General features: G+C 36.6%; 1 protein-coding gene and 1 long non-coding RNA gene across 4 annotated transcripts in view; one reads left to right on the top strand and one right to left on the bottom strand.

Annotated features, from left to right (window-relative positions):
• The window catches only part of ATF2 (activating transcription factor 2), a 100,645-nt gene extending 97,440 nt beyond the window's left edge, over positions 1-3,205 (bottom strand). The window contains exon 1 of one of the 3 annotated variants that reach the window (XM_007494414.3): positions 3,066-3,205. The gene's annotated coding sequence lies outside the window, so the exon portion shown is untranslated. Of the gene's footprint in view, positions 1-2,837 lie in introns of all 3 variants that reach the window. The other 2 variants (XM_056794023.1, XM_056794022.1) reach the window with 2 other exon arrangements.
• Positions 3,206-3,625: 420 nt separating this feature from the next.
• On the top strand, positions 3,626-17,149 carry LOC103094895 (uncharacterized). Its single transcript, XR_001629997.2, has 2 exons — positions 3,626-3,917; positions 15,137-17,149. It is a non-coding gene; the product is annotated as an uncharacterized LOC103094895 (long non-coding RNA).
• The last annotated feature ends 7,191 nt before the right edge of the window (positions 17,150-24,340 follow it).

Genomic DNA, 24,340 nt, shown 5'->3' on the forward strand with positions numbered 1-24,340 from the left:
AATGACCTAGTTATATGAACCAATGCCTCACATTTTATAACTCTGTCTTATTTCCAATAAAAGTTTGGTTGAGTATTCCCCACAAAAATCTATTTCCCTGAATACACTAAACTGTTTCATCACCAATTGTTTTTACTCCTCATATTTAAAGTATATCAAACTATTATTTAAAATTATGAAAGACTTTATCATATGTTACTTTTGGAAGACATTCTAACACAACTTTCAGGGTAATTATGATCTTTCTGCAAGATAATCAATTAAATAATCAATAAAAAATCATAAAATCTATAGCAGTGTGAAGCTCATAGAGAATATACTACAACTACTTTCAAACAGCTTTCCTCCTCCATAAAAATGACTTTGATAAAGAAAATCAGATTCTGTATTTGATATTTAAACACTCATTATTGCTTGGATGACAAGTGATACAAATATATAAGGGGTGAATTGCAAAAGTCAGTTGAGTTAAAATAACCTTCACAAGTTCAAGATGGGGGAAAAAAAGCAGTTTTATCAAATAGGTACATGTCATCTGAAAGGGACACTGGGGCTTCAAGTTCAGTTTGAGTGAACAGTGATATGGGTGCCAGAAAAGGTAAAATGTTCCTCAATTGTGTTAATAAAGGCACAGTGATATAGAAGGTGATAGCTCAACTGTACTCTGCATTGGGCAAACCATATCTGGAGTTCAATTCCTGATGTTGATAAGCTCAAGAACATCTAGAAGCTAATAAGCAGGATTGTAAAGGATTTTCAAAATCATTCCATATAATATTCAGTTCAGCCTGGAGAAGAAAAGACCTAGGGAGATATTCGAAGAGAAGTCATGCAGAAAAGAGACTGGCCTTGTTCTTTTGGGCTAGAACAAAACTAGAAGCAGTGGGTAGAAGTTAAGAGGGCAGATTTAGGCTTTAGACAGAAAAAAAAAATCCTTAATAAGAATACTCCTAAAGAAAAATGGGCTGCCTGAGAGGATGAGAATGGACAGAAGGTCATCAGAATGGTCGGTCACTTGGAGATACTCTATTAAGGATTCTTGTTCAGGTATGGGACACAGTAGACAGGTACTGAGAGCCATTCTGATTCAGATTCTATGCCAACAGTCTAGGAAATATAACATCACTATGTATTTCTATCCCTTCAAAGCAGGGTATAACAAGTAGCAAGAATAGTATGTACATGCTTTGGTCACATGGATGTTTTTTTAAAAAAAGAAAAATCACTGTGTATCATTCATTCATTCAAACATTTTAAAAGTATCATTCAATCAAATGTTTTTTTAAGTCTCTACATTGTTCTAGGTACTATCTATATAAAGAGAGCAATAACATCTAAATAATGTAAAATTACATTCTTTAAAATGAGGATAGGCAACAATATAAGCCTGAGAAAGCCTTACACTTCATTAGTCAGTAATTTAGGTCAGTATTTTAATACTATTAAATAATTAGCAATCAGTCTTCTAAAATCAACTAAGAAACATTTATTAAGTTACTACATGCCAAGTGTTGGGGATAAAAAGACACAAAGCAAAGAGCTTACATTCTATTGGGGGAAACAATAAAAACACAGATACAAAAATGATTCCAAAGCAGGAAAGAGACACAAGTAGATCAGTAAAAACTTCTGTGACTCAATCTTCAAATCAGAAAAAATGGCTCATTTAACATACTTCTTAAGGATACTCAAAAAGTTATGCATTAGTGTAAGTAATGGGTTCTTTAGGAAGAAGTCACAAATATAAAGCAATAACATAAATCTAATGATCTGAATTTGTAGGATTTTATCCCTGATTCCATAAATTTCTTGGCCTCTAAGATAAACCTTTACAAATAAGGGTTTATTTTTACAATTTTAATAAAACAGATAAGTAATTAGTTTTTTTTTTTGGTAAGAACTTGCCTAAAACTGCTATTAGTTAACAATTGTAACAAAAATGTTCTAACAAGAAGCAAAATACTTCAAGGTTAAATATCGCTATCTGTCAAAATATTCCTTGAATTCAGACACTTAATTATCTCCCCTACATTAAACTTAAGTTCTGGAGCCTATGTTCCTTCAGCTACAATAAAAAGCTTGACTTCAGTAAGAATAAGGGTAAACCTTGTCACTCCATTATATTTACATGGTGGTTTTGCTCTTGGTCTCAATAGCCTCTTAAGAGAATTTTACACCAGACATCAAAAGCACACAAGTAGGCATACACAAAAGGGACTCCCACCGCCGCCCTTTCCCTAGTCCCCTCCCTGGTTCTGAAAGACACAGAAAACACGAGAGTATTAAAGTAGTCCCCACAGGTGCCCTAGGGCTTTAAAGGAAAAAGGAGGGGGAAAAAAAACCCCACAGATCATTCTTTGACAAAGACTTTGCTGTACACCAGTGGAGGTCACAGATGGGGAAACACCTGATTCAATCTGCATTCACACAAGAGGGAAAAGAAAAAGAAAAAAGGCCCGCTTTACATTACTATTGGCAGTAGTACGGTTGGGGAAGATGATGCCCACACTCCAGGTCAATGAGGAGAGAGGGCCGAGGTCCCCTTCTCTTCCATGCCTTCGTTTCCTCCATCGCCCCAACACACCAGTCGGCTCTAGGGGGAAAAGGGGTGGGGTGCTCCTGGCCCAGGTCAGAGAGGAGAGTAACAAGATGGGGTCGTCCACCTCAACCAAGGGTCACGCCCACCTCTACTGGCAGGGACATCGCTCCCAGGGGCCTCCCCGAAAGCCAAAAGACCCCAGTGGGGGGGGGGGGTGAGGAGAGCGGAGGAAAATCGTTATTCTGGGTTCAAGAAAGCGCGCGAGCGGGGAGGAGCTAGAACCGAGTAAGCCACCTACCTCCCTACCTAACGGTCCGGTCCTCCAAAGGCCAAGGGGCAGACGCCACCCAGGCCGCAGCGGGGGCGGAACTGCCATCGTAGCCCAAGGGAACAGACACCCGGGCCGTGGAGGAGTGGATGGTGGGGGGTGGGGACTCTAGCGAGCAACGTCGCCATGTTAGCGCCTTCTCCTCTTAGTGCCCCCCGCCTGCTCTTGTCCTACACCCCGAGCCCCATTATCACTCACCTTCCCCGCTCCCCTGGCTCGTGAGCCACCCCCGAGTACGGGGGCCGTGACCACGAGCTCCGGTACCCACGGCTGTTTACAAACTACCCCCGGAGGAAAGGGCTGAACCGCACTTTAAAGGCCACGGGCTCCCACAGGCTTCCGTCCGATCTCGCGAGATTCTACTGACACTTTCCTCCGCCCCTTCCTAGCGACCCCTCCCCTCCCTATCATTTCCCCCTCCCACGTTCCTTATTCCTTCCTATACACACGTCTCCTCCCCTTCCTGCCGCAGGACCTTCTCTTGGTCAGGTGGTCCCGGCCGGCTAAACTAAGAGGGTGGGGCAGGAAAAGGGTTGGAGTGGGATTAAAGGAAGAGGAGGAGAATGTAAAGAAGGATGAGAAGAAGAGGTCCAGCTCCTACGATTGGTCGAGGAATATGAAGGGACGGAAAGGAGGCGGGAGAACGAAGGAAATGGAGAGTTCTCTCTGGTTAGGAACAGTAAGCTTGTGATTGGCAGGAGCGTAAAGCGGTACGCGAGCGTTGGCAGTTTGGTAGTCAGCCCGCTGAGGTCCTTGGAGTAGGAGGAGGATTAGGTTAAACCGAAAAGTATGGATCTTGAGCCCAGCCACTTAAATTCTTAGGCGCCTCAGTTGGGCGGGGTTTGATAGTTGAAGGCGCTACCCTCTTCTCACGTTAATCCGCGGGCGCGTACAGCCCTCCTCCCCTCCCTTTGCGCACATGCGCATGGTCTCATTGCTACTTGAACTGGCTCAGTCCGCTGCCACCACATCAGCAGGAGGCGGAGTTTAGGTTGTGGAATGGATGTTTTTTTAAGTACTTAGATTTTTAAAGAGGAAAAGAAAGGCAAGGTAAGAAGTAGTGTTATGAGATGATATCTTTGATCAATTGCTTAGGTTTGCCTCTGACTAGGCTGTAAGATCCCTGAGGATATGGATTGTGTTTCTAAATAAACGTTAGTCACGTGAGACCTAAGTTTAAAGGGATTCTCCTAAAAAGCCTGAACTTTTCCCTGATTCTAAGTGAAGGTTACCTTTGACTGTGTTGTAGGGAGGAAGGGGCTAGTTTTCCCCTTCATGACAAGAATTTGAAGTTTACATTGTCCGCAATTAAGTTTGGATTCCTATTTGCAGGTGGAAATTGTTTTCTCAAGCTATACTAATCCAGCTTTTCATTCTCCTTAGTTATGTGTGTGATTTTTTTTTTTTTAAGTAGGGCTCCGTCTGACTTTCTGGAGTAGGGGAATCTTGACTCATTTAGTGTCTGTGTAACCTTGAGGAATTTATTTCCCGTTCCTGACTCAATTTTCTCATCTGCAAAAATGAACCGGGTTGGATGAGATCATCGTTAAAGTGTCTTGCAGCCCAGATTCTTTGATGCTATGAATGACAGCTCTCTCAACTTTTAAGAGTGTTTCCAAAAGGGAGAAAATTGAAAAGTATTCATACACATTTTTCTAGCACAGTTAAAATTGCCACCAAAAAAAAAATCACTTGCCAACACATTTTAAAACAATGGGGCTTTCCCCATCATTTTGGCCTTAACACTTTCATAGGATTTAGAATTGGAAGAATCCTTAAGTGATCATCCATTCCAAATTCCTTATTGTGTATATGAAGAACTGAGACCCAAAGTCATTGAGAGATTTATGCAACATCACACAAAGCCGTGCTGAGATCCAAATGTAGGTCCTTTAACTCCAAATCTAATGTGCGCTAGTTTCCACTATTAATTTAACAGACATGAAGTATCTACTATTTTACAAGTTAACAGGCCCTGCTCATACAAAAAAGAAAAATCAACTCCACACTGAGAAGATTACGTTCTCCTGGAAGAATAAAATAGTTGCACAGATAAGTGTAATGCCAGCTAATTTCAGTATGGAGAAAGCATTATAACATTTCAAGTTTTCTTTCTAAATTGTTGAAATATGAATTACGAAACTATGCTCATACAGTAATTTGATTATGTTTAGAAATCAACGATTATCTCAGTTTTTTCTTAGTGTATAACACTTTTCTAAATATGTTTAAATGCATTGCATGGTGTGTTTCTCTAATGGTAGAGTTAGAAATGAGTATTGAGCACTTAAAATATCGCTTGTTTTCACTTCAAGGAAGTTCAGTTATTAATTTTGACCCTTTGAAACAATTAAATGGTTGAATCACTGAAAAATTTGTGGAAAATTGTACATTAAAATAATGCCCAAATTAGCATTTTTGTGAAGATTACAGATATCACTTAATTCCAACAGAGAAACCTATGTCACCTTTGTAGAAATCTTTATGAAAAATATTTATTTTATCATCTCCACATAAAAGATCCCAGTGCCAGTTTTTAATCTCAACTTCCCTGAACTGTGATTTATAGCCCATCATCAAATCACAGATGTGTTCCAAAAAAATCATGAAAAGCAGATTTACCTAGATATCTTAATAATAAGTCCCAAATTCTTTGTACTATATAGGGATTTCAGTAGTGTTCAGTAATATTAGTTAGCCAAGTCTATTTGTCTAATATTTTAATGAAATAAATTAGAGACATTGGCACTGGTCTGAAAAGTATGATAAATTGTCCCCTTAATAAAACTACTGAACCTTTTATAAATTGCATTTTCTAAAAGGGCAAGTTTATTTCAGTATTCTCTAATCAGTTTTTTCTTCTTAATATTTACATTTTAAACAATTTTTAATGACATGTAAAAAACATTGGACTGGGAGACAGAAGAGTTAGGCTTTAGTTCTGGCTTAGCCAATGTAATTGACTTTAAGCAAATCAAACAATATTTATCTGTAAAATAAGAAAGGTGAAGAGCCCCATCCATCACTATGATTTTATTATTCCATTTAAAGCAGATTAAATTATTAATGTTTGATATGACATGCACTCGATAATATTACCTTTGAATATAAATGTACCAAAGTAAAACCTAAATTGATGTATGGATATTCATAGATTAGATCTCAAAGATAAAGAATATGCAGTTCAATAATGGTATCTGGCATTAAAAAAGAGATTGTAATGGCACTGGACCTTTTAACAGATTTCTGGCATGTATACATGTACATGAGCCAATTCAATCCTCTTTTAAAACTAATTTTCAATACACTAAAGATAAGAAGGATGCCAACTTATTAATGCTTGAACATTAAAAATTAAAATTATGGTAACTTCCCAAGTTTAATAGCAAACACCAAAACATATCATTAAAATATATGTTAAAACCACCACAGCAAAAATATACTCATCTTTCAGAGATTAAAAATATTCATGTGAAAATACTGACAAAATGCAGAGTATATAGATCATAAACAAGTCTTGGATGAATCATTAAAATAGTGCCTCTTTACCCTCCCCAACATTTTATATAAGAGAAAGGCACTTGCAATCATGAAGGGAAATTTTTACAAACTCTAATTCAACAAAGAAGTAACACAAGTGCATCTTACTTTACACTATGGCCATGTTCTGGATACTTGTGCATTTAATTTTTGTAAATCAATCATTTACTCATTGACATACATTGAAGTTTTGAGATGCTTTATCTTCATTTCTGATTAATGTTCAATTGGCAGTGACTCCTAATATTTTGACTTTAAAATTCTCTTACTCTTCTGACTCACTCAACCTCCCTGCCAAGTAGTTAATGATTTACTTAAATACACTAAGGGGAGCTTTCTATTTAAAGGAACTCTTCCATGAATCCTTTCAAAAAGAGAATATTTTCATAATGTGAATAATCACGTCATGATGACTCTTTTATAAATTAATTTTTTAAATATCAGGTTTTCTAAAAATGAGGAAAACTATGGCACATTAGAATAATGATAGAAAATAAGGATGTACAGTTTGTGAGAGGAAAAAGCCCAAGTAGCAGCCAATTAGGTTGCAGACACTAGTGTCAGAATCATTTTCCTAATATATCTTCAAATGTCTTTTCTCTTAACATCATTTTTCAATTCATCAGCCAATCTTTTTGCTTCCTTAGTCTCTAATTTCCATAACTCTCATATCTCCTCTTAATGATTTCCTTTCTGTAGTTAAATTCTTCAGGAAGCCTATTTTTCCTGCTTTGTGCTATAAAAATGGTGGATTTGAAGCAACAGAACTGCCCTTGGAGGTCAGGGAGGGGGTGGGAGTGAGGGTGGGGACTGCATAACTTCTAAAGCACTTTTTGGTTAATCTTAATCTGTTCCCACTTACTGCTGAAGAGTTATGAAGAATCAAATAAATTTGTTTTCTAAAAGGCACAGATATCCCTCCTATTCTAAGTAAAGTTGTTTGACAGAGTATTGATCCTATACTCTGGCATAATGACTTTTATTATTAGATGAAACCTATTTGCCTTTTCTCAGTCTTCATCTTAACTTCCCTTTCTAGCACTGTTAATCATACTCCTTTGTGCTATTCTCTAGGTTTTTGTTTGTTGTTTTGTTGTTTTTTTAACTGATTATCCTAATGCCTCTCTGACCTCTCTCTGCCTGCTTTGCCGGATCTTCATCCATATCATGCCCACTAACTAAGAGGACCCCCCAAGGCTCAGTCCCAGGCAGATTCCTCTTCTCTATATTTACTATTTCGCTTGATGATCTCAACAGTTTACATGTTTTCATTTATCATTTCTATGCAGAGAAATGACCTAGACCTACTCATCCAACCCAAACCTCTCCCCAGTCACATATCTACAACTGTCTACTGGGTATCTCATTGATGTCCTGTGAACACCTTAAACTCATCATGCTCAAAACTGAATTCATTCATTGTCTTTACTCCCAAACCCTCCCTTCTTAACTTTCCTATTACTTTCAAGGGTACTATCATCTTGCCAGTCATCTAAGCTCACAAACTAGGTATTGTCCTTCACTCCTCAGTCTCATTCCCCCTCCCATTTTCCAGACAGTGTTCAAGTGTTGACATTACTACTTTTATAACATTTCTCATAACATATCTCACACCCTTTTCTCTCCTCTGACACTGCCACTAACCTGGTTGAGGTGCTTATTATTTCATGCCTTAGCTATTGAAATAGCCTTTTGGTTGGTTTTCCTACTTCAGATCTCTCCCCATTCCAGTTTGTTCTTCACTCAGCAATCAGATTATCTTCTGATTCAGTAAACATTATTGACTTCTAAAATCTCTATTTGCCTTTTAAAGCCTTTCAATGATCTTCCTACCTGTCTAGTCTTTCAGTTACTCTCCTATAAATATTCTGTGATCTTGCCTCCTTGCTTTTCCTTGAACATGACATTCTATCTCCCATTTCCATTTTTCTCACTGGTTATTCCCCATACCTGGAGTCCTCTCCCTCATCTATGTCTCCTAGCTTCAAGTTTCAGGTAAAGGCCTTCCCACCTTATGCAAGAAATCTTTCTTAGTTCCCCCTTAATCTTGGTGCCTTCCCTCTGTGATTTACCCTGATTTTTTCTTTTTATATATTTGTTGTTTGTACATAGTTTTTTGCATGTTGTTTCCCCCATTAGACTGTGAGCTCCTTGAAAGCAATGTTGTTCAGTGATGTCCATAGAGTTTTCTTGGCAAAGGTACTGAAATAATTTTCCATTTCCAGTGGATTAAGGCAAACAGAGGTTAAGTAACTTGCCCAAAGTCACACAGCTAAGAAACATCTGAGGCTATATGTGAATCCAGGTCTTCCCAACTCTAGGCCTGACACTCTGTCCACTGAGATATCTCCCTTCTTCTATGTGATACATAGTAAGAGCTTAATAAATGCTAGTTGACTGATTAGAGAAGAAAAGCTATTGTCATAGCTTTAATGGGGAGTGAGAAAGGGTTTCAGTTTGACTGGAATAAAAGATTTGCTTGCTACATGAATGTACATAAAATATAAAATGGTAATGGAACTGGATTTAGGCAAGAACAGCTTCATACAAGTAGGAGGTGGACAGTAAGCTGAACTTTGAAACAATGTTAGGGTTAAAAGAGGTTAAAAAAAAGTGAGGGAAGAGTATAATTGAGGCAGGAAGAATTGCTTGTTTGAAGACTGAGCCTACAGTAGGGAATAGCTTTTAGTGCCAAGGTACAGGTATCCCTTCTACATGGTGACTTTCCCCAGCAAGGTTTTGATATATCATAGGTTGGCATAAGAAATTAAATGGGAGTTTTGGGGAAGTATTATGGAAGCTACAGAGGACACATGAAGGCCAACATATAACATAGGAAAAAGTTTAGAAAACTATGTAGCCTATGACCAAATCCTTAACCTAAGTTTTACAGTAAAGTACTATAAATAACCCATAAAAGAAAAAGAAAAAAAAATTGACTTCTTTGGTGCAAAGGGAGGGCCAAAATTTTTTACTCATATTTTCCAGATTTCAGGGGTACACCCCTAGTCCCTACCATGTGAAAGGGATACCTGTAATTTATATTGAATCCTAATTGGGATCCACTGGAACTTTTGATTAGGGAATTGGTGGAGGAAAACATGCTCTAGAAATAACATTTTGGCAGCTTAATGAAGGATGGATTTTAGAGAGAAGACATGGCAAGACCACATAACATCTTGTCTTTAAGGAGTTAGATTTTATAGATATGTCATATGCTGTGCCTCTCATTTTGCTTTTTCCTTTTAAAAATATACATACATTTGTCCCTTGCCTAAAATTATTTATTTTTATTCTGCTATGGAAAGTAATGTCCAAAATTTCTTCCAAATGATATGTGATTGTACATAAATTGTGGTTAACTGGTACAATCCATTTGATTTATCTGATTCACCTCAAGGGGTAGATTTTGTTTAGAAGATGGGCATAGTATCCTGTCGTGACATTTGGTCATAGGACTTTTTTTGCCTTAAGGACCATAGATAATATCTAAGACATTACTATATGGTTTTACAAGACCTCCAGGGCACTCAATTCCTTTCTTGTTCAGAAACAATAACTCTAGGTATACATGGACTGATGTGTTCAAATAAACAGAATTGGGACCTCAATGGCCCTCCAATAGTATTAATCCATACATAGAAAAGAAATCTCTTCGTAATACCACAGGTATTAATCCAGCCATTTGACTGAAGTGCTCCAGTGAAAGAAATTTTTATAGGCTAGTATCTTCCACTTTTGAAGGCTCTAATTATCAAATTTTTCCATCACCTAAATCCTAAATATCTTTCTGCAGCGTCTACCTATTTTTCCTAGTTCTGATACATTCCATGATGGCATTGATGATGTCATTATTGTAGTCTAGAGTCCAGACATCCTTTACTCAAGACACATTGGCCTGAGCCCTGACTCATCCACCTCCTCCTCTTCACTCTCCTCTTTGACACTGAGGCCTGGTGCTATCTCTGTAATGATGGGTGAGGGTTCAGCCAATACCTTAAACTTCTCTCCTACCTTGTGCACTTGCTAGGATAGGTCCTCTATCTTAGCTTCCCCAATGACTATATAGATGTTCAAAGTAAGGCTTTTGAAGACGTCAGGTTTGGAGAATGTTCTTAGACTTCCAAATGGTGATTTAGGTGATTCTGTGGATCTGCCATAGACCCAGCTTTGACATGGCCTTTCCAGTTTTCTTCTCACTACAGTTCTGCTTGGCCTTATTGATTGTCTCTTCATTCCCCACAGATTGGGCTAGCTAGGCCTGAGGTGGTGCAGCTCTTTGATCCAAATTGTCTGGTTCCTCTAGTTTGGGAAGAGACTCTCCATTACTCTCAGAATCATCGCATAACCCCTTGTGGTTGGGGAGAGATCCAGGGACAGGGTACAGGGCCATGTTAGCTGCTTGCCAAGTATCGTCTAGTTGAGATACATGAAGCTATGCAGTATAAGTTTAACCCCTCTTCCATGTAACAACAGCCTTTCAGATAATTGAATATATAGTTATCATGTCCTCCTAAATGTTTTCTTTTGCAAGTAAAACATCTCCTAGTTCCTTCAACCTATTCTTTTACAACATGAAATTGAGACCTTTCATCATTATTGATTGTACTTTTCTGAACACTAACTAAATGTTTTCTTACTGAATAGCTAACTATGCCTTCCCCTTTGCTTACTTATAAGGACATATTTTTGGAACACAAGTTACATAAAAGACCATTTAAAATCTGATATTGTTTGATTTGGTCCAATGTGCTAACGTGTTGAGATATTTTTGGACCCTTACTATTATCTCCTGTGTTTGCTATCTCTTTCAGTTTTGAATCAGATGCTGATTTAAGAAATGTTACTTTCTCTGCCTTTATCCAAGTCATTGATATAAATGTTATCAAGAACTGAGCCAAGCACAAATCCCTGGAGCACTTTACTGGAGACATCTTTGTAAGATGGCACTGAATCATCAATGATTATTCTTCAGTTATGAAAGAGGAGATAGTTCCTTGGTGCTCTCCTGGTCAGACTATATCTGTAGTATTATATTTAGATTGCCATATTTTAGGAAGAACATTTGAGAAGCCAGGAAGGGTTCAGAGCAGGCCAACCATAGTTTTGGGGAAGAAAAGGGGAGTGCTTGATTTAAAAAATAATAAAATAATGATACAATAATAATAGCAGACATATGAGAATTAATTGAAAAAGCTAGAGATTTATAGCCTAGAATAGAGATGGACTAGGAAAGACATAATCATCTTTAAGTATCTGTCTTCAAGTATACAGAGGACTGTCATACAGAAATGATATTAGACTTCTATTTGATCCCAGAGAGCAGAGCTGGGAGCAGTGGGAGGAAATTACAGAATAACAGATATCAGTTCCTGTGCTCAAAGGGCTGGGTCTTTGTCCCAAGGAGATAAAAATAAATGAGAAAGGACCCGTTTGTACAAAAATATTTTTAGCTACACTTTTTGTGGTGGCAAAGAATTGGAAACTAAAGGGGTGTCCCTCAATTGGGAAAGGGCTGAATGAATTGTATATGTTGGTGATGGAATACTATTGTGCTATGAGGAATGATTCACAGGATGATTTCAGAAAGAGCTGGAAAGACCAATGTGAATCAATGCAAAGTGAAATAAACAGAACCAGGAGATCATTATACACAGAAATAGCAATATTGTGGGATGATCAAACGTGTTAGACTTTGCTACTCACGGCAATACAATAATAAAGGACAGTTCTGAGGACTTATGAAAAAGAATGCTATCCACCGCTAGAGAAAGAACTATTGATATAGAAATGCAGACGAAAACATGTGATTTATCACTTGTTTATTTAGGTATGTGTTTTGGGCTTTGGGTTCTATAAGATTAGTCACTTAAAAAATGAATAATATGGAAATATGTTTTACATGATAATACATGTATAACCCAGACTAAATTGCTCATCAGCTCCAAGAGGGGTGAGGGAAGAAGAGACGGGGACAATGTGGATCATATGACTTTGGAAAACTTTTGTGGAAATTGTTATTAAAATAAAAAATTTAATAGAATTTAAAAATATTTTTAAAAATCCTTTCCTTATAAGGAAATACTTGCTAACAATTAGTATTATAGAAAAGTGACTGTTTCAAAAGGTTTCCCCTTTGGAGAACTCCAGACATAAATTGAAGGATCATTTACTGAATAAGTGGTATAATGGATTTTTGTTTATTATGGCTTTCAAAAAGACAAATGTCTTCTTACTCTGAGGTCCTACGATCTATGAACCACATTATAATTGAAGGTAATAATATAGGTACCCTTCAATTTACAAAGTAGTTAATTTCTCAAAAGGTGTATTAAATGAAATTTAATATATTGACCATTTTCGCACTGACAAATTTTAAAAGGTAAAATATGATTCAATGGAAAAAGTTGTCCTTTGATTTCAGTCTAAAGCTTTTAATTGAAGAAAGGAGATATGACCCAATATTTTGCTATTATAATTTCAAAGGAAACATAGCAGAGAAGATTAAGTTCTGGTCTTGGAATCAGGAATATAGAGGCTCAGATATACCTCAACACTAATATGCTATCATGTTTGTTATACTGAAATGTGTAATTTATTCAAACAGTTAAAAATATACTGTTTTAATTTACATTTGTGTTTGTTTTGTTGTAACTGAAATTGTAAGCCACTAGGATATTAATGTGTCATCTCTTAATTTTTGCTGATTTATGAGAACAGGGAAAAACATTAACAAAAGACAACTTTTAACATTATAATATAATTAATGAATTACTATCATTAAAATTTAAAGCTGAAAGAAATAGAATCATAAAGATCAGCTAGTCCACCCCTTCATTTTTTAGATTGTGGAGCTTATGTCAGTAATATCAAAAAGCTAGTGAATGTCAAAGTTAATCAGTACAGGTATCTAAACTTGCTATCCAGTGTTGTTTCTCCTACCAAAGAAAGATAGAATGTTTTAAAATTTTACTGTCAAGCAAATATTAATAGAGTCAACAAAGGAAGATAGTTGCATGTTGGTCTCCCTGGTTAAGGAGGAGATAATACAGTTGGAAAATCTCTGCTCTCCAGATTAGCAGGAAAAAGAATATACCCTCACAGGATAGAAAAATATGAAGAAGAAAACAAGAAAGGAAAAGAAGGAAACTCCAAAGATATAAAAGCAGGAAGCTAGACAAGTGTCATGAGAGTAAAGAGCCTGAATGGTATAGAAGGATTTAACAAAGGAGAGAGTAGAATAAGAAACTCTGAGCATTGGAAACCTTATAGCACTTAAGATGTTTTTCTCCCAGAGCATAGTGCTGAACCTCAATAGGAGAAAGTACTTCCTAATGTTCCATAGAATTATAAAGAGAATGCATTTAAGCTAGAGTAAGAGTATTTGCTATAGACCACAAGAAGAAGGGATGTATCAGGGTAGTAATTAACATATATACTGAGGCAGCTTTATGGTAACCTTTTATAAGCATTCACACTTTGTTGTCTCAAAGTGAGATGACAGGTAAATTTCCTGAAATTTTTCAAATCTTCTGTTTATTTATATGAGAACAAATGATAATGCTCAAATATGTTTGGTGATCTCATCCATTTGGGACTTCCCTCCAATGATGTTAATTAAAGCACAATCATTCCTATACATCCTCTTCCAAAAGGGATGACACAGGGATACTATAAGCCTTCTTCACTTTTCCAGATTGTTTTCATCTTTTTTTCCCCTCTTTGTAAATCTCTTTCCATTTTCATCCTTGGGATGACTTTGCTCAGATATCTTGCCAAACTTTCTTTAAGTGGTTTTTACCCTTCACTGCTTCTTCTGATTTATGACATGATATTATTCATAATCATCTACCATACTTCTTCAGATGTTATAAATGAGTTTATATTTATATTGTTATCTGGTATTGCCTTTGTCAGCTGTATTTTTACCTTTGGCAAATAAACCAAATGTTTACTATTAGGCTTTTTAGGATCTATTGTTTTTCTTATTGTGGCAATTGGTTTAACTTCTGGATGAAATTACTGTAATCATTGTTTATTGTTTTTATTGACCATTTCCCATTTTTAATTTTTAATAGCTTTTTTAAAAACAATTCAAAGTTAAATGTTTTCAGTTGTATGTCATGTCTTCTTCTCATTACTCTTCTTCTTGTTTATTATAAATTCTGTCTGATGACTTGATGGTCTGACTATAGAGACAGCTGGTTCAGGGAAAACTTTCACATCCATAGTAAGTGTTATTTAAAATATAGTAAATTTCATTTTTTTATGCTATTTGGTGCCTACCATATCCAGTTCCTACCAATGCTTTTAATTTTAGAAAGGAAGGGTTCATGATATAGAGGCATGAAACTTGAATTATATATCTGAATTACCTATGAAAGCCTCTTTCATTTCTTTCTTTTAAATCAAACTTTCCCATATGTTTTTCTTATCCTCATCTTTTTTTCCAGATTTTCATCAGTCATCAAGTATCAGAGTAGGTTGATTTGATTTAAGGGGTCTTAATCAAGTTTTTCGTGGAATTTCCTTAATGCTTTGTCCTTAACAACTGATGTTGGTGTGTAAATTACAATTATTTTCTTGGAAGGCTTTTTTTTTCTGCTCAGATACTTATCATTAGTAGTTCAGTAAGTAATCAAAAGATTTCCTATAAAATAATGTTTCTTATTTTAGGCTTTTGAGTATATAATAACACCTATTCCAGTTCCTATCTTTTTCTCTTCTAGGAGTACCTGTGAGCCATCCTTCCATTTAACTTCAACTTCCTTCTTCTGATGTCACTTATAGCAAGAATGTCAAAGTTGGTTATGATTCTGCTGCTTCAGCAATATGTCTACTCATCTGTTATTGGACAAGGATCTCCTATTTAGATTAGAAGAAGTTAAATTCAGGTTTGTTGACAGTCTAAAAACTGTATGACTCTTAGCACTCTCTGGCCTGTTGGACTGAGGTAACAGCAAGGAATATACCTGAACAGAATTTCTCCATTGACCAAATTGAACATTTGACTGTTAACTTAAGTAATTGAGTATTTATAATATGAATTGACTGTATCCTAAAACCATATAGATCAGTCAGTCAATAGGCATTGTGCTAAACACTAGGACTACAAAGAAAAGCAAAATATAATCTTTGCTCTTAAAAAATTCACAGTCTAATGGGGGAGACAACAAATAAACAACTATTTATGGATAAGATGTATATTGGCAAAATTGGAAATCAGCAGAAGGAAGGTAGTAGCAGTAAGAAAGAGGAGGAAAGGTTTCTTGAAGAACATTGGCTTTTTTTGCTGAGATTTGAAGGAAGCCAGGAGGCAGTATAATAATATGCATCAAGAAGATACCTATCTGGAAAGCCAAAATCTTGAGAATAAAGCACGAATGGGAGAATATTTGGTCAACAATCACTAAAGGAAGAAACAAAGCTAATAACACAGTGGAAGTATATTACTGATCACCTGACCTATGCCAGGAATTGTTTAAGTTCCTGGCATAGAACACAAAACTCTCACAGAAACCATAATAGTGCTGAAGGACTATCTCTGCTAAAAGCAAAGATGTTGAATTCTTGATTTGTCTTGTTAATTTAATCTTTTAGAAAAATGAGAGAAACAATGAGAGGAACTGCTATTTTGAAATTGATTCTGACAAATAACAATCAGCTAACATTTATATAGTGCCTATTATGTGACAGGAACTGTGTTAAGTATTTTATAAATATCTCATTTGATTCCCACAACAACTGTGGGAGTTAAGTAGTATTGTTATTTCCATTTTATAGATGAGAAAGTCAAGGTAGACAAAAATTAAATGACTTTGCCTTGGGTAATATAGCTATTAAGCTTCTTAAGGCCAAATATGAATTCAGGTCCTCTTGACTCCAAGTCTAGTGCTCTATCCATTTCACCAAATGGTAATGAAAACCATGCAAGATAGGAAATATACTATCTTAGAGAAGATGATTGATTAGGAAGGCAATGCTAGCCATAGTCTGAAATACCCTGGACCTAGAACCTCATAGCCAAAAACTAAAAGGGAAATTGTCTCAAGAGAGAAAATTTAAGCAGGGAATTCTGACAATGTAGTTGTCATTGATTAGCATGAGGAAAAAAAAAGGTAGTTGTCTTTAAACTGTATAAGAAACTCATCAATGAACTGAGATTTTAAAGGAAGAGAGATGAAAAAAAAAGAAGGTAATTGAGGAAAAGGAACAAAATAATGACTAGATCCTGTAGCAGTGATTTCATGAGAAGGCTCTAATTTGTTTACAGAAAATTAGCTGAGACTTGTGATAAATACCAAAGATGACAATGACAACAACAGCAAAAAGATTTATTAAAATCTGTGTTAGAAACAGAGATGTTCTGTGCTCCACCTCTGTGCCTTTGCACTCTCTCTTCATATCTACATTATACAATCCTCATATTCCCTCCAAGCACCATTCAGATGTCACCTCCTACATGAAGCTTTTTCCCAATTCCCCCATTATTATCACTCAAAATTTCTTTTAATTACTTTGTATATTTACTGCATTTATTTGTGTATGTGGCTCTCCTCAGCAAAATGTAAATTGTTCAAAAGCCAGGGACTATTCCATTTTTGTCTTTGTATCTCCAGTACCTGCATTTATCTTTTAAGTAATAAGGGCTTAATAAATGGTTATTGAATTGAATGACAAAATTGGGACTCAAAGGTATTCAAATTGTAGATTAAATATAATAAAATGAAATTTGTAAGAAACATTTTTATGATAATTTTCAGTTTTGGATGAGGAGTTATTGAGGAAACAAAAGTTTCGCCCAAGAAAAGAAAATGTTTAAAGGACACAATAGCTGTCCTTAAATACTTTTAAGAGTTGTAACATGAAAGAAGGATTAAGCTGGTACTCCCTCCTCACCTCTATTTTACAGAATTCCTCATTTCCTTAAAGACTTCAGCTCAAATATTACTCCTTCATTAAGTTCCTTACCTTTTCTTCACTAAATTAAATTACCTTGCATTTACTTTGCCTTTATTCTGTATTTCTTACATACATATACATATATGTATATACTTAAGCACATTGGGATATGTGAGATGTTTACCAAGGACTAGCCCCTCTGCTAGTCTCAGAGGGCAGAATTAGATTTAACAGGACCTTTAGATCTGAGTTGCAGGGAGGAAAATATGGAAAACTTTCCCAATAATTTTAGCTCTCAAAAAAAACTACAAGAGTATACTGTCTTTAGAATACAGAGTTCCCTGTCACTATAGATCTTTTAAGCTGAGGCTAAATGACTAGACTTCAAGAATACATAGACATGGATCTAAGATTCATATTTTGAACTAGATTATTTGTGAAGACTCTTTTAACTCTCCACATTTTCAGGGAAAAAAGAAATTCTAAAACAGGGAAAACAAATTAGACCTTACAGGATTTCATCTGACCATTTTAGTTTTGTAAGCAATCACCATATTTATTTCTCTTGGAAAAAAAAAAGTCCCTGAGACGCAGGACCTCATTTTATTCTTCTATTTTAAAATTATATATTACTGCTTTTCCTCATTGTATAATAATTGTAATTATCTTTCAAGAGTCTTACACTCAAAAATCTAACAACTAAATGACTAATTTTTAGAAATTATTTTGGTGAGATGAAAGACCCAAAGAGCACCTGAATTCATATTCTCCCAGGATCAGAATTGCCACTTCTAATGAACAAATTCCCATCTTTCTTTGGTATTCTCTCTCTTGCACTTTTTTCTGTAAACTTTTTTATCCTTCTACTAAGTAGGCATCACACTGTTCCAATTGACTTGAGTGGGGAGCTACTTAAGATAGGGAGTAGGAGGCTTTTGCTATAGTCCAGGTGTGAGAGGATGAAGGTATGTATACTAAGTGGTGGCTGTTAAGGAGTGAGAAGAGGATGGATTGGAGAGATGGAGAGGTAGAAATGGCAAGATATTTGGCAACTGATTATATATGTGGAGTGAGGAAGGGACAGGGGTCAATAATACTAAGGTTACAAACCTCAGAAATAGAGAAGTTCATGGGGGCAGTTGGGTGGCTCAGTGGATTGAGAGCCAGGCCTAGAGATGGGAGGTCCTAGGTTCAAATCTGGCCTCAGACACTTCCTAGCTGTGTGACCCTGGGCAAGTCACTTGACCCCCATTGCCTACCCTTACCACTCTTCTGCCTTGGAATCAATACATAGTATTGATTCCAAGACAGAAGGTAAAAAAGAAAAAGAGAAGTTCAGAAGAGCAGTAGATTTGGGAGACAGTAATGAGTTGTTTTGGCTATATTGAGTTTGAGGTTTGTCTGGGACATTCATTTTGCTTTTTTAACCCTTACTTCCCACATGAGAATCAATACTGTGTATTGGTTCCAAGGCAGAAGAGTAGTAAGGGCTAGGCAATGGGAGTTAAGTGACTTGCCCAGGGTCACATAGCTAAGTAGTGTCTAAGGTCACATTTGAACCTAGGACCTCCCATCCATAGGCCTGGCTCTTAATCCACTGAGCCACGCAACTACCCCCTTGGACATTCATTTTGAAATGTCCAATAGGTAACTGGTGATACAAGATTAGAGCTTAGGAAAGAGACTAGAACTTTTTGTGTAGATTTCGGAATCACTTAGATAGAAATGATAAGTAAACCAAAAGAAGCTGTAGATGAGGCCTGCAAAAGAGAGTATACATTGATGATGAACCTTTTAGAGACTATGTAGTAGTAGTAGTCTCTTGGTAACCGAGGATGACTATTGTCTTTGTGTACTTTCATCTGTGATGTAGATGAATGTGCACAAAAACACTTGTGCGTGAAGGATATTTAAGTGGAAAAGTCGGTGCACAGAGACAGTCCCACTCTCTCAGCATTGGAAGCCTGGGTCCATTGGCACGAAAAGTCGTTACACCTGGAGACTTCCTCAGCTGCATTGCATGGCCGTGTTGTCTTTTGTGCTCCAAAACGCCCTAAGCACTCCACAGTGCCTTGCTGCGTCGCCCTCTCAGCCGTTCAACCTTCTTGTTGGTTTCTTCCTTCTGTTCTGCCGAAGCAGTCTTCACATGCTGGGTGAGCAAAGCCTTAGTTCACCAGGGGTCTATGACCCGATGGCTACTCTCACAAGGTTTAGCTGGCCTTTCGAAGCCGTTGCCTGTGTACACTGTGCTATACACACATACACACACACACACATACCCAGATGTCCCCCCACACGTTACCCTTACAGAAGAGGGAGAAAGCACTCCTATTGGACTGGGCTGCTGGGCAGAGGGGCAGGTGAAGTGAAAGAATGTCTGCAGGCAGTGGGGTGGGGGAAGAAGAAGCAGCTCTGTCTGAGTCCCTCTGGGCAAAAGTAAATGTGTAAATATGTCCACATAGAGGGCTTTGTGTCTTTGGCACAAGTATCATAGGTTTGCCATCATAGGTATATAGAAAAGTGACAAAAGAAAGGGACTTAGGACAAAGCCAAGAAACAATGGATTGAAGTTGCAGAGAGGCAAATTTAGGTTTGTTAGTATGGAAAACTAATAATTTGAAATCATTTTTTCTCCTAACCCTACTTCAGAAGGGCTACGATGAAGCATCTGACTCTAAGCTGAGGCTATACTTAGTTTTTTCACCCAGGCAATGAAAATGGGTTGGGATCTTTGCCTTTGTTAAGGATAAGAGAATTAAGGGTGACACTGGCCCAGGCATGGTAAGCTTCCTGATATTTTAAAAGAATAAGGGAAATCCATGAGCAATACTTGGCTGAATGTGTTGGCATCTTCCTTTTCTGTCTTCCGAAGATGAAATAATGAGGGAGGAGTTGAGGTCTCTAAGTACACCTTGCCAGTGACTATTTGCCAATTAATGATGTCTTGGGATATTGAGGGGAGGAACTGAGTGGTGAGCTCACAAGGGAACCTATGTACCTGCTCAAGAGGAGTTTGGTCTCTTTTGTCCTCTTTTGGGTACATTCAGATTGTGGAGAGAGTCAACTGACCAATTTAGGATGTCTTGATTGGTCAATAAATCAATTTAAAATTAAGAAATACCACCTATCAAGAATTTCAAGGAGGCAGCTGGATAGCTCAGTGGATTGAGAGCCAGACCTAGAGATGGGAGATCCTAGGTTCAAATCTGGCCTCAGACACTTCCTAGCTGTGTGACCCTGGGCAAGTCACTTAACCCTCATTGCCTAGCCCTTACCACTCTTCTGCCTTATAACCGATACATAATATTGATTCTAAGGTGGAAGGTAAGGGTTTTAAAAAAATAAATAAAAGAATTTCAACATTAGGAACAACTTCCTAACATTTATCTAAAAGTAGATTATGCTTCCTTGAGAAGTGATGGATTCCACCTCTTGGGACATCTTCATGCAGAAATTGGATTGTGGAATAGTTGTAGAATAGAGATCCTTTTAAGTTGGAGTTGAAGGAGATGACCTCTGAATTCCCTTCTAGTTCTTAGAATTTATTCTATGATTCCTTATGAAGTACTTTTGCTCAGGGCACCAGAGCTGAGCTCTTCTAAGGCTGCTGTATCACTTCAGTTGGGCCAGTAGAGGCTATTCTATGAACCAGGCATGTGCCCCTTCAGGGAGCTCAACATGCATTACTTATTCCTGAATAGCTCTGCACCTCACTCTGTTCTCTCCCCCACCTTTCAGGTATATTTTTCAGAGCACTGGACTAAGAAGTCTGGATTGTAGTGCTACTCTTTGCACAAGTCAGACACTTACCTTGGACAAGCCCTTTCACCTTTTTGGACCTGTGTATCCTTTAAATTAAGTGGAATGGATTAGATGATATCCTAGATCCTATTCTGTTCTAAGTCTTAAAATCTGCAGAAATTTATCTCCTTTCAAAACAAAATTTCTTTCTTTTCTCATCATCCTCTTTCAAATGAAGAAGTATCCCTTCTAAAACTAATCTCACCCATCTGGGCTTCTCATAATAGCTACTTCTAGGAATTTACTCCAAAAATTATCTCCTCTGTCTTTAATCTTTCCAATTCAGTGACATCCTTCCTTTTTAATCTTTGGGATCTAGATTGATCTTTGCAATTGTAAACAATTTTCAGACTACTATTCATTTCTTTCCTTTCATTGGCAAATTTTCATAGTAAGCCAATGATGGACATACTGCTTTACCCCCTCAATTACTACCTAATCCTTTGCAATTTTGGCTTCCATTATTACCCTGTCTGTTCCTTCAGCTGTTACCAATGACCTAATTGCGAAATCAAATGGCATTTTTTCTGATGTCTTTGCAGTATTTTATAGTTTCCATGTCACCCTGCACTTTTCATACCTTGTTTGCTCATAATTTTCTTTCACTGGCTTTCCTCTTGTTTTCTCAATTTGGGTGATTCCCCTGTGTTTTTGCCCTTGATGATTTACTTTCCTTCAGTGATTTAATTCATTCCCAAAGTTTGACCTGACACTTCAATGAAGATAATTTAAATCTTGACCACCAACCTTGATTTCTTCTAAGCACTGATTAAATGTTGTCTACTATATATGCACACCCCTAATTTCTGCCTCCTGAATATTTCACTTGAATGTACCACTAACATTCAATGTGTCCAAAACTCAGAATATTCTATCAGAAGAGCTGAAAGAGACCTACAGTTAATCTTCCTTTTTACAGATGAGGAAACTTGAGTCCCCACAACAAATGACCTAACTTGGTCTTTGTCCTAAAACTTCTTAACTTGGAATTCAAGCCCTATCTTGGACCTAACTTTAACTTACCTTTCCATAATCTTACCCAAACTTAACCTTTTGAGTCTTGTATCACATTACTCTTTAAACCCTATACTCCTCTCTGCCCACTTTTTGCCATTCCTTGAACACATTCTTTTTCTGTCTCTGGGAATAGCATTCCTGACACTAGAAAGTACTTCTTCAAATATCTGCCTTTTGAGCTTCAACTCATCCTTTAAGGCACAACTCAAATTAATTTCCTTCAGGATGACTTATCTGTTCCTTTAAGCCAAAGTGATCTTTAAATTCCCTTGACATTTCATTTGTATTTCTCTTAAAGCATTTATTGTTTATATTTTCTATTAGTCATTTGTCTATAAAGTCTTATCTGACTGCAAGCTCCTTTCAAAGACTATGTTTTCATCTTTGAATTCTCAGCTAGTATGTTACATGGTAGAAACTGTTTCTTATTTTGATGAATGAGTATTAAAAATGAGTTATCTGCATTTATTAAGTGATAGTACAAGTAATATTTATAAATCTAAGCAATATATTGTAAAAGCAGAAGTTTGCTCCAAAAATCTATGCCATACTCTTTTCCAGTGTTAAATCCAGTATTAAAATGGACTTTTTATCATCCTGAGGTAGTTACTATCACTAATCCTAATATTTTATGTTGACCAAACTACCAATCAACATAAAAAGGCATTAAGTTTACCAAACAGTATAATTTAGGAAACCACCTTTACAATTGCTTCTTCCCAGGAACTATTAAGGAATTCAGTGAATTTAAATTAGTTATGCCTCATTATAAGATTAATAAGCTAGGTTTGGGTTTTTTCCACATAATTGAATATTATTTCTATCAACTAGTATACAGAGCTTTTTAACAATCTGACTCAATCACAATTTTCATTGCCAGAGGTAAAATAACAGATGTAGTAACACAGATGAACACACCTTGGCAACACATCACTTCTCTTCCTTCTATAATTTAAGTTAAGTATATTTCTCAGAATAATCTGAGGTCAGTCATGAGAATCAAAGTTGGAGTCCAGGTAAGGCCACCTCCATTCTCAGGTGACTAGGCTGGGTGAACTTCTCCTTGCATCCCCTAAATATAGGACGATCCCACTCCCCATCCTCCTCCTCCCACCCCTAGGACTCTGGCCTGCCCTCCAGAAGCTATTTAAGGTAGACCTTTCTTATTCATTGACACTTCCCAGGTTCCAGTAGTAAGATCAAGGTTCGTTCTACACTTCTTGCCCAGGCCTTCTTCATTGAAAACTTGGGATTTGTTAATTGATTTGTTATTGAACTGACTTTTAAGCTATTTAATCACTTAATATAGTACTTTTTACTTACTCTGAATCATGTTTTAAGGGGGTCAGTCAATATACTGATTTTTTTTTCCAAGTTTCAAATTTCATGAAGCTTTTGAAAACATGATTTGTTATTCAACATGGTGCTATCTAGATTACTTTCCCTATAGAAATTGCTGACAAATAACAAATACCTTATTTCTTTAATTTCATGCTACTTTTCTTTAAGAGTAGAGGTAAGAAAGCCTTTATTATTCATTCATCCTTAAACTCTTTATTATCCATAAATGCCCCTAAGTCATCTAGGATAAAATTAGAGAACGAATATCAACAAGTGAGACTAGAAACAAAATAAGGGGAAAAGCAGTTTCTACATTCTTTTAAAACTGAAAATACCTTTATAAATTACATGAATATTACATGATTGTGAGCATGGTTTTATCCTTTTGTAGGCCTCTTCATATAGGAGACTGACATTTTTTTGCTTCATTATATAGTGGTAATGCTTTTCTTGCCAGAGGTCAAGGTTTGGGCTAGCTATGGCAGTTGAGACCAATCATGACAGATTCTTAGCCAATCCTATTCTTCATTTTCCTACATATAATACCAGTGACACCTAGAGGCATTGCTTAGCTGCTTTATTGGAATATATAATATGAATGAGCCTAAATGAAAAAGCCAAATTCAAAAAGTAGCTTTGCTAATTTTCACTTCCTACATATCACATATATGAAGGAACTTATTTAAGATGAAACCTGAAATTAAATCAGATTTTTATAGGTTAATAAGGTTGTAACATCTAAAAAGTACTTAAAACATCTGATGTGGTTCATTTTTAAGAATCTTTACTATGGCTATTGCACTTATAAGTAGGCACTAACTAGAGATTAAGTCATTGTAAAAGTCAATCAAACTTATCTTGAAAGGACTTGA

Source organism: Monodelphis domestica, chromosome 4, assembly GCF_027887165.1.
Source record: "Monodelphis domestica isolate mMonDom1 chromosome 4, mMonDom1.pri, whole genome shotgun sequence".
NCBI lineage: Eukaryota > Metazoa > Chordata > Mammalia > Didelphimorphia > Didelphidae > Monodelphis > Monodelphis domestica.